Here is a 10,417-nt window from a genome sequence, read left to right as displayed (position 1 = left end):
ATTTATTTATTTATTTATTTATTTATTTATTTATTTAATGTAGGTGTGTGCGGATCTATGTGCATGTGTGTGTGTGTGCATGTGGATGCCAGATGTTGATGTGGGTGTCTTTCTCAATTTCTTTCCACTTTAATTTTTTAACATTTTTATTTATTCATTTTGTGTGTGTGCGTGTGTATGTTTGTGTGTATGTTTGTATTGTGTGTGTGTGTGTGTGTGTGTGTGTGTTTGGGCATGGATGTGTAATGGTGCATGTGTAGAAGAGGTTAGAGGCCAATCTGCAGGAGTAGATTTCCCCCCTTAACCATGTGTCTTGTAGGGATGATGCTCCTGTCATCAGGTTTGGTGGCAAATAGCTTTAACAGCCTGTCTTTATATGCGACATGGTCATTTTCTCCTGCATCTTTCAAGGCCCTTTCTCTCTTTCGGTGGTTTTAGTGTTTTAACTATAATAGGATAGGGCAAGTTCTTTTCTGGTCCTATTTGAAGTATAGTGGGCTTCATGTACCTGAAAAGTCATCTCTTTTCTCTAGATTTGGCAAATTTTCTTCTTTGACTTTATTGAAAACATTTTCTCTGCCTTTGACGTGTTCTTTTGTGTTCATAACTCAGGGATTTGGTCTTTCTCTGGTGTCTAAAAGATTCTTCATGTTCTATTCATAAGTGGTTTTATGTTTTCGTTGGCATTGAGTGATGCAAATACTCCCCTTATCTACAAGCCCGGACACTCTGTTCTCCACGTTAGCGGTCCTGTTGCTGAGGCTTCCCACTGAACTTCCTTTCTCCCTATTGTCTTTTTTCATTTCCTGCAACATTTCAGTTTCTTTTTTATTTCTTCAGACGTTCTGTCTCTTCATTGAATTCTTTTTCTCACAAGTCGAATTGACTTCCTTATTTCATTCATCTGTTTGTTTTGTGTCTCAGAATTCATTCATGCCTTCCTTATGTTGTTTGAACATACTTACAATCATTCTTTTTAATTCTCTGCCTGAATGTTCTTCTAACTCACGTTTAGTGGGGGCCATTTTTGTGCGAATGATAATTTAGAGGAGACAGGTTGTCTTGGTTTTTCATGTGTTTTATGTCTATACTTTGACTTGTACAACTAGAGTTCCTTTGTTGGTTATGATTTTGGTTTTTTCTTCTTTCCTTCCTTTTTTTTCTTCAAGTTAACTTTTTCCTTTATGCAGTGGTATTTTCAATATTCAAGAGAAAAGTATATCAAACCAGGTTTGTGGTTTTATTCTAATAAGAGGGCTTCTTGCTCTATCATTCATCTTTCCCTAAGTGTTAGTGACTGTCTGCAATATTAATCACTATCTATGGTTCATCATAAATTGGGCTGGTCCCTCCTTCCTTCAGCATGTACTGTGGCTCCCTGCAATATTCACACTCCCTAGGTCAATTTCATCCTCCTCTTTTCTGCTACCTCTGTTGTGTGTTGGGGGTTCCTATGTACCTAGGAATGTTAACCTAGGTCAGGTCCAGCTCATCCAAGCTTCCACAGAGTGCTGCACTTTGGGACTGCCCACATGCCTGGATACCCTACCCTGGGTCAGGATTCTTTGCTTCTCCAGTGTTGCAGGTTCTGATGCTGAATGCTGTGTCCTGAGTAAGGTCACCCTGGTCCCCATCTCTGATGTCCAAGCCTTGTGCTCTTGATACTTTTATTCTGTCTGACTCATTGATTTGTACAGGACACATCCCTCCCTTTTTTCTTTCTTTTTAAGTTTTCCATGCAACAACAGGGATGAAAGTTCAAATATATGGAAGTAAATTCATTATGTGCATTTGTATTTGGGTTGTGGTTCTAGGGATATCTTTTGTTTCAGCAAGAGAAAATGATCGCTATGTGTTCCAATCTCACTCCATACATTTGGAGTCTGAAAGGGGAGTCAATTTTACATGTACTGGTAATTGTACCAGATGCATTATTTTAGGGTACTCTTTTAGAAAATGAGTCTGTGAAGATCTGATTAAGGAGTCCAAGGGGACTTACTTCAAATACCAGCTCTTAATGTCATTGCATCACTTTGGAGATTGCTTCTTCCCTTTTGGCTATGTTGATGCTTTCACATATTAAATAATCAAGAAATGGAAATATTGTTTAATACATACTTTTTTAATATTTATGATTTTTATTTTGTGTGTTTGAGTGTATTGCTTGCATGTATGTAAGTATACCTGTGTTGTGCAATGCCCACAAAGGTTAGAAGAAGGCATAAAATTCCACTTTGAACTGGAGTTATGGATGGTTGTTAGCTGTCTTGTGGTTGCTGGGAATCAAACACCTGTTCTCTTCAAGAGCAGCCAATGCTTTTAAGCACTGATCCACCTCTCCAGCCCCTATGTACCCTTTCTGAGAGGAATCTGAGGTCTTCACTTTACAGCTCAGTAATTCATTCCACAAATATTCATTTTACTTCTTATGTTCTATTATTTAAGCTCTGCTTTGTACAGATCTCATGAAGTTTAACTTCTGATGGTTTGCTAGTCAGGTTTCAGGACTGCTGAATGTGTTTCCTTATCCAGTCTACTTCTATGTTTTCTATGCTGTGCTTTTCACTCACATTTCAAATACTTCCCCTCTTAACCTTACACATCGTGCTCTTTCTCTCTTCCTTATTCCTTTCTGGTTTTCTTCTTCAATAGAACTTTCTACAGCTGCAACAATCATCTCTAAAACCTGGAGGCTGTAACCCCATCCTAACTCTCCCCTCCCGGGTGCTTTACCCACCTTCATTTCCTTTTCCCTCTTCAAGGTATATATAGTACTGTTCGCTGTCACCACTTACCCTACTCCCCACCACTCCTTATTTTATTACTTAATTCAATATAATGCATACTATTCTCGGCTGTTTATATTCTAAGTTTTTGAAGTCCAAGAGACCACGACTGTTAAATGACTATTACAAATTCTGCATAGAAGTAATATCCAGCAGATATTGTTGCTTTCAGTTAAAAGTCTACTCAGGGAATAAAATAGAGTGTACATAAGGCACCCTGAGCTCCTGGAATGAGGAGCTACTTTCTGAGCTACAAGCCTCAACTTTATCACATCTAAGTCCCACTTGAACATTGCAAGTGCTGTAACTGAAAGAATATAGCTTATTTTAAAAAAATCAAGCAACAAAATTGCTCCTGGCACATAACTGCAGCACAGTTACATATGAAAGAAGAAACAAGGCAGTATACTCCTCCAAATATTACAAACCCTACAATAATGGTACCCAGTGAGAGTGACTTACATGAAATTTAGGGTATATAACTGAAAAATGATTATAAGCATGTTTAAAGAAAGAAAATAAACCCTTGATCAATAACACAAGGAAATAACTGAATAAAATATGGAAAGTAATACAAGATAGGATAAAGGAATTCAACAAAGAGATAGAAATACTCAAGAAAGCCCAATCTGAATCGCTGTAAATGAAAAATACAATGTAAGAAACATAAACTCTGCAAAAAACCCTAAGAATAGAATAGATTAAGAAGAAGGCAGAAAATCTGAGCTTGAAAGCAAAGCGGAGAAGTTGGAATAATCCAAAAGGGCCAAAGATAAAATAATAAGGTATGTTTCAGAATTCTAAGATATGCAGGACACTATGGAAATACCAAATCTATGGCTTATGGATATAGAAGAGGCAGGAGAATCTGATTCTAAAGATGTTCTAGTTTCATGTCTGTGCATTGACACAGTCTAGGACCTAATCATAAGGAATGGTGTTGCCCACAATGGACTGGGTCATCCCTTATCAATTAACACAGTCAAGACAAAGTCCCACAGACATGCCCACAGTCAACCTGACAGAGACGTCGCTCACTAAGACCGTCTTCCCAGGTGACTCTACCTTGTGACAAGTTGACAATTAAAGCTAATCATCACAATGCCACGCATTAGCAGCTTAACATACACACACATCTTTAAGTCATAAACATTCACTCCTTGTCCCTGAATTTAAATTATTTTTCCATAGTATTTGACAGGCCTGATATGATCAATAGTATAGTTGCAGAATGAATGTCATGAGGTTAACCAAATAATTTTATGCTCCACAGAGGGAGTTCCTGTCTAGTACTGTAAACCTGGTCAAAAGACCATAGATGGGGACGTCATAGATCCTAGGGAGAAGCCTACTACTGTTGTTTGGCTAAATGGACATGTTCTCAAATTGTCGTCTAAATATTTATGTTTATAACCATATATTAGGGCTGCTGTAAACATTAACCAGACAAGCTTCTTCTGTTGTGTAAAGCAATTAATATAGAGATTTGTAGCTTGTCAAAGTGCCGAGAATAAAGTGACCATAAATGTTCATCCCTAAACACAGCATATCTATCACCCTACTACATCTAAGTCTTAGGGACTATCACAGAAGAGCATGTCAGAGTAGAGTAGGTAATAGCTGGAGGATTAGGAAGAGTGCTGTGAAATGCCATCTGGACATGACAAGACCACTATACTCATGAACTAACAACATCTGTAGTTACATCTGAAGATGATAGAGCCTGTCAGCATCCCAGCCTGAATGGGAGAGGAACACATGAAACCCACCCTTACTGAGGATCTGCTGGGAGTCACTGGCTGATGAGTGAAGAGGAGTCATTTTCTTCAAGGATGAAACCAAGGTTGTGTTGCTCATGATGTAATAACAAACCCCAGATAACATGTACATACAAGCAAACCTAATTCCACGCAGTGAGTGTGGTGGTTTGAATGTGAAATGTCCAATATACATTCAAGTATTTGAAGACTGGTCAGTTGGTTGCATCATTTGGAAAGAGCCATCAGGGCATTTGGCGTAGGTAGAAGAATCATCTCTGAGTTCAGGTTTTAAGAGTCCATAGCATGGAGCTAGAGAGATGACTCAGCAGTTAAGAATAGTGACTGCTTTTACACAGTCTCTGGGTTCTGCTCCCAGTACCCATACAGGAGCTAACAACCGTGCATAACTTCAGTTCCAGGGGATGCAACGCCCTCCACAGGCATTGCATGACATGGGTGCACTTGTGCAGTTACATACAGGTAACACACTCATCATACACATAAAATACAAAATAACAAAATATTTTTAAAGAGTTCCTAGCCTTGTCCCTCTTACAGTTTCTCTCTCTGTCTCTCTCTCTCTGTCTCTCTCTCTCTCTCTCTCTCTCTCTCTCTCTCTCTCTCCTCTACTTCCTGTATGTGTGTTCTTGAAGATGTGAGGACTTAACTTTCTGATCAAACCAAACTCTGCTGCCATGTGTCACTACCACACTTTTCCACCATGAAAAACTCAGCCCTCTGAAATCATAAGTCCAAATCTCTTTCTTCTATAAGTTGGCTTGGTCATAGTGCTTATTCATAGCAACAGAAAGTAACTAATACAGTGAATTATTTTAAAAGACATATGGAAGCAGAAAGGGGGATGTGTCATGAAGAAGAATTCCAAAGGAATTGGGAGGCTGATAAACAAGTGGAATGGGATGCATATGGTCAAAACTCATTATATAATTGTATGAAAACTTAAAGTTTACTTACTATTTGTTTTATGGGGTACGATATGATAATCTAATCAAAAATACAATTTATAAATGCCAAATCAGCAATAATTTGCATTTATATCTCAAGTATTTATATTTGTATCAGAAACCTTCACATTCTTCTTTTCTAGTTCTTTATGAAATATATAATATTTTGGTGAACTACAATATTTCTTTAAAAATAAGAAAAAGCCAGGCGTGGTGGTGCATGCCTTTAATACCAGCACTCGGGAGGCAGAGGCAGGCGGATCTCTGTGAGTTCAAGGCCAGCCTGGTCTACATAGTGAGTTCCAGGACAGCTGGGGCTACAGGGAGACCCTGTCTAAAAAAGACCAAAAAAAAAAAAAAAAAAAAAAAAAAAAAAAAAAGAAAAAAAGAAAAAAGCCCAAAGCTTTAGTGAATTTCCTTATAGATGATGATTAAGAGGCTAATAAAGTATGAACAAGTATTTAATAAGCCTTTCTTATAGTGAACATGATGAAAAGCACACTGCAGTTTTACTATTACATGATTGTACTAAATAAACACTGACCATTCACTGGGGTCAGTTTGGTTTCTTGAAGCTCTGCCTCAGGTGTTTGTGTTTCCATTGAGTTTCAGGCACTGGCCAAGTTTTTTTAGTTGTTTTTGTTATTATTTATTTATTTATTTATTTATTTGTAATGACCTCATTCTTCAGCAGAATACAAAAAGAATTTACAAACTAAAGACAAATCAAATAAAGTGAGCACATCATGCAATGAACACCCTAGGTGAAAAATAGAAAACCAATCCCTCTGGACACCAGTATGAATGTCGGCCCTGTCCCTCATCGCTCTCAAAAAAAATGCAAGTTTTGATTTTTATGTGACTGAAACAGTGTACCATGCGATCATTTTTATTAGCAGTTGGCAGTTATTTTAGATTTATTTCTTTATTCCGTGTACTATTAATTTGTCCATTTCAATTGATACACAGCATTTTGTTGTATGGATATTTTACCTTACTAATAACTGAGATTACTTTTACTTTGGGCTATTTTAATCATAGTGACTCTGGACATTTCTTTATGAACCTTTCATCTACTTACATTATATTTCTTTTGTTTTCATATTTGTAGATAGAAACACTGATCGATAATCAATTTTAATTGATGATGTCAAATGATTTTCCAAAACAATTTTATATCATTTGAAAAAGTCATGGGCAATATGCGAGGTGCTGGTTGCCTCTCACTTCTGTTTATATTTGTCACTGCTGATTATTTTAACCTTTGATATTGTGATGTGTTTGCAGTAATGTTAGGTTATGGTTTAAATAGGTATTTTAAAGAGCTTGAAGTGTGAGAAATTGATTGCTGATCAGTAGTCTGATTTTTTATGTGAAGTGCCTAATAATATCCCTTGTTCATCTGTAAATTTTACATAAAATTATTAATTAATTGGTTATTTTATATGTATATTTGTTCCGCATGCATGTATGAAAGTGCATCATGTGGGTGCAATGCCCACAGAGGTTAGAAGAGGACATCAGATGCCCTGGAACCAGACATATGGTCAGTTTTTAGTATTCGTGTGGGTGCTGGCAATAAAACGTTGGTCCTCTGCAGGAGCAGCCAGTGTTCTTATCTCGTGACCTATTTCCCAATCCCTGGATAGTTTTGTTATGTTTCATGAGCACTATTTCTTTTCCAGTTCTGGGTTTTCCTCTCGATTTCCAAGAAGTGCTTGTGTTTGCTTGTTTGTAGCAGAAGTGTACAATTCAGCGCTGTCTTTCCTTCCACTCCTTCCTTTTTCTTTTATTCTTGTGGCCCTGGGAATGGAATCAAGGGCTTCACACATTCTTATTTTTGAGTTAGGACTTTTAGTTATGGTTCACTATGTTCAAAACTTAATTCTGAGAAGACAGAAAGATAAACAGAGGTGATTATTTTTGGCAGAATTGTTTAGAAATAATTTGCATGAAGACATTAAGAAGAAGGACCTCCAGCTATGTAGCATGATTTCCATACCAAGAAAATGAGCATTTGTGAAATAACATGTCCTAACAAAGCAACATATATCCTTAGAGTAAGTTTTCTACCTCTAACTGATCAAGCACTCAATCATGATTTATTTATCTGATTTGATTTTCATAAGTGTTTATGTGTACATTTTAAATTCTAAAAGGATTATTATCATACTTATTTCTGATAAATTTTGAAAGTATACAAATGTTATTATGTCATCTAGATTTGGCTGCGGTTAGCTATCTTTTAAATATATTTGAAAAGAATACCACTGAAGTGGCACTGGGTATGCCTTACTGAAAAATATCAAGAAGCATACTGTGTTGGATCATTTGTTCGAATTCATGTCCATTATTTAATTACCAAAATATCTTTTGCAAAATAGGACACTGTTACTTTAGTTCTAAGCCAAATTTAGTTCTGCCTCTTCTTTCGGCTTCTTGTATTTGTTTTAGGACTTTCAGATAGTGAGAGGGAATATCACTGCATACTCAACGGAAGTCTATTACATGGCTTCCTGTTCTCTGCTTTTCTTTTTAGGTTAAGGTCTCTTTCTACAATACCAGCTTGGTAGATGACGTCTGAACACGTTTGTTCAGATAGTTCTAGTTCTCTTTCTGTATTGTTGCACTCACCCTGCCACTGAAACAGTCTTGAATGCCTGTGCAAAATGATCCTGATCCTGACACAGTGAAATTACCATATATAGATAAGTTTAATTGTTCATAATTTTACTCTTTGGATTTTTAAGTGCACTTTCATTAAAAATTTGAATTTTTGTGAAGTTTATACACTATTCTTTGATCATAATTAGATGCCTTCTTAAGTTTGAACCTCCCTTACTGTCTTCACCCAAATTAATATATATGAGATATGAGATAGTGGTAGATAGCGGTAAGTTACTGCCATAAAATTCACGCCACTGTTGCCCCAATGAGCATATCTTTTCGGGTCAGTTATTGTTTTTGTTCTCAGAATTCACAGCTGTGCAGCTATGTAAGCATGATGGTTAACTTTCTCTTCTGGTTGCATGTATTGCACCTTCCAGCACTGTGAAAAACAGCCAGTAGTGATGAACCACTGAGGTCTGTACCGCGTCGATTTTTCATTTGTTCTACAGTTCATATATTTAGTGAGCTCAGTGATAGGGTCTTACTGTCAATTTCTGGTGGATAACCAAGATCAGGAGCAATGGACAATGTTGTTTGAGGGCCTATGGGACCCCCTGGTCAACAGCTTCAGAAGAAGCATTCTATTCTTAACATAGGGCTTGTTCTCTGCTAGCCTGTGAGGTATAGTAGGGGCAATGTCCCCCTGTTATAGGGTAAACCTTTTTTTAAAATTATTTATTTCATAACCATATGATTAGAAGAGGCATTTCATTACAGCAGCATTGACATATTCAATAACAATTTCCAGAGCTAAGATGGTTCTCTTTCAAAACTGGCTATAAATTATTAGGCTTACAGTTGAATTAATACAGTTATACAATATTGTACTCCATATAAACCCTATAAGACATAAAATTAAATGGGGTTTTAAACTTTGAAAAAGATCTCCATTTCATTATTAAAATACACAGTTTTATACAGAAAAATTCATTTTTAATACAATTGACACTAAGATGCATATGCATTTCTAATCTATGTATATAATTATTAATAGTCACAGTCGGTTACTTTCTGAGCTCCTTAGCATCTGAGCATGGATATAAAGTCATCAGGTAGATTTCAATGGTAATTTTTTCACATCTACTAATTATGAAGGAGCAAATTTTTATGCTTTGAAGAATTTTTTTTTCTACACCCACTTCCCAGGTAGCACCCTCCCATAGCCTCCCTCCCCCTACTAGAGCCCTTATACTCTGATATCCCTGCTACTGTCTCCTGTGTTGTCAGCACCCCACCATTCCCCACTATTTGTCCTTCTAGTGAATCTAGTCAGCCTATCTAGAGGTCTTTGTTTTAGGAAGATCAGCTGTTCCTCATCTAGCAGTAATCAGTTGTCAATATTCCTTTAGATAAGATTGGGGTCTGCTGTTCGATTTCTCAGTTCTCTGCTGGGTTACTATCTGGGAATCCCTTGGACAATGTGAGAGATAAACAATGCCTAGATAGCTTTGAAAAACCAGTGAGAACCATATTACTCCCACAACATACTGACAAATTATACATAGCAGATCAAGAAATATATGTCTAGGTAAGGTTTATCTGAGAACAACTGCACTTTTCCTAAGATTTATCTACATCTACATGACACACAGTAATTAAAAATACCAGACTGGTGGAACTAACCTTCTTGGGTATTTAACAGATCTGGGAATCCCTTGGACAATGTGAGAGATAAACAATGCCTAGATAGCTTTGAAAAACCAGTGAGAACCATATTACTCCCACAACATACTGACAAATTATACATAGCAGATCAAGAAATATATGTCTAGGTAAGGTTTATCTGAGACCAACTGCACTTTTCCTAAGATTTATCTACATCTACATGACACACAGTAATTAAAAATACCAGACTGGTGGAACTAACCTTCTTGGGTATTTAACAGACATAATGGTGGTGGGTCACCTGTCCTCTTGATCAAGGAGGCCAAGGAGACCCCACAAGATGGACTTGAACCAGTGTCCAGTCTATAAAGAGGAGGGTCAACACAGAGGAATCATATCCTCTATGCTTCCAAGCAAAGCCAATCATGGTCGAGCAGGACCTTTGACTTATCTTCACATAGGTGGAACTGGTAAAAGAAAGGAGCCAGGGGCTCCTCCCAAGCACATGTGACCCCTGAGGAACAGATCCTTAAACGACCTTAAGAGTAAAAATAAATTGGTTTATCTGGACCAACTGTGTGGCCTTAAACACCCAAAAGGAAAGTATAACCAAAGATTAAAGGGGCCAATA

At 37.1% G+C, this 10,417-nt stretch overlaps 1 protein-coding gene across 1 annotated transcript in view; it reads right to left on the bottom strand.

Moving 5' to 3' along the window:
* Positions 1 to 10,417, bottom strand: part of Pom121l12 (POM121 transmembrane nucleoporin like 12) — a 48,743-nt gene that overhangs the window by 16,554 nt on the left and 21,772 nt on the right.

This window comes from Nannospalax galili, unplaced genomic scaffold (genome assembly GCF_000622305.1).
Source record: "Nannospalax galili isolate Female #2095 unplaced genomic scaffold, S.galili_v1.0 scaffold1762, whole genome shotgun sequence".
In the NCBI taxonomy this organism is placed as follows: Eukaryota; Metazoa; Chordata; class Mammalia; order Rodentia; family Spalacidae; genus Nannospalax; species Nannospalax galili.
Note: the sequence above shows the minus strand (reverse complement) of the source record. Positions and strands in the feature narration are given on the sequence as shown.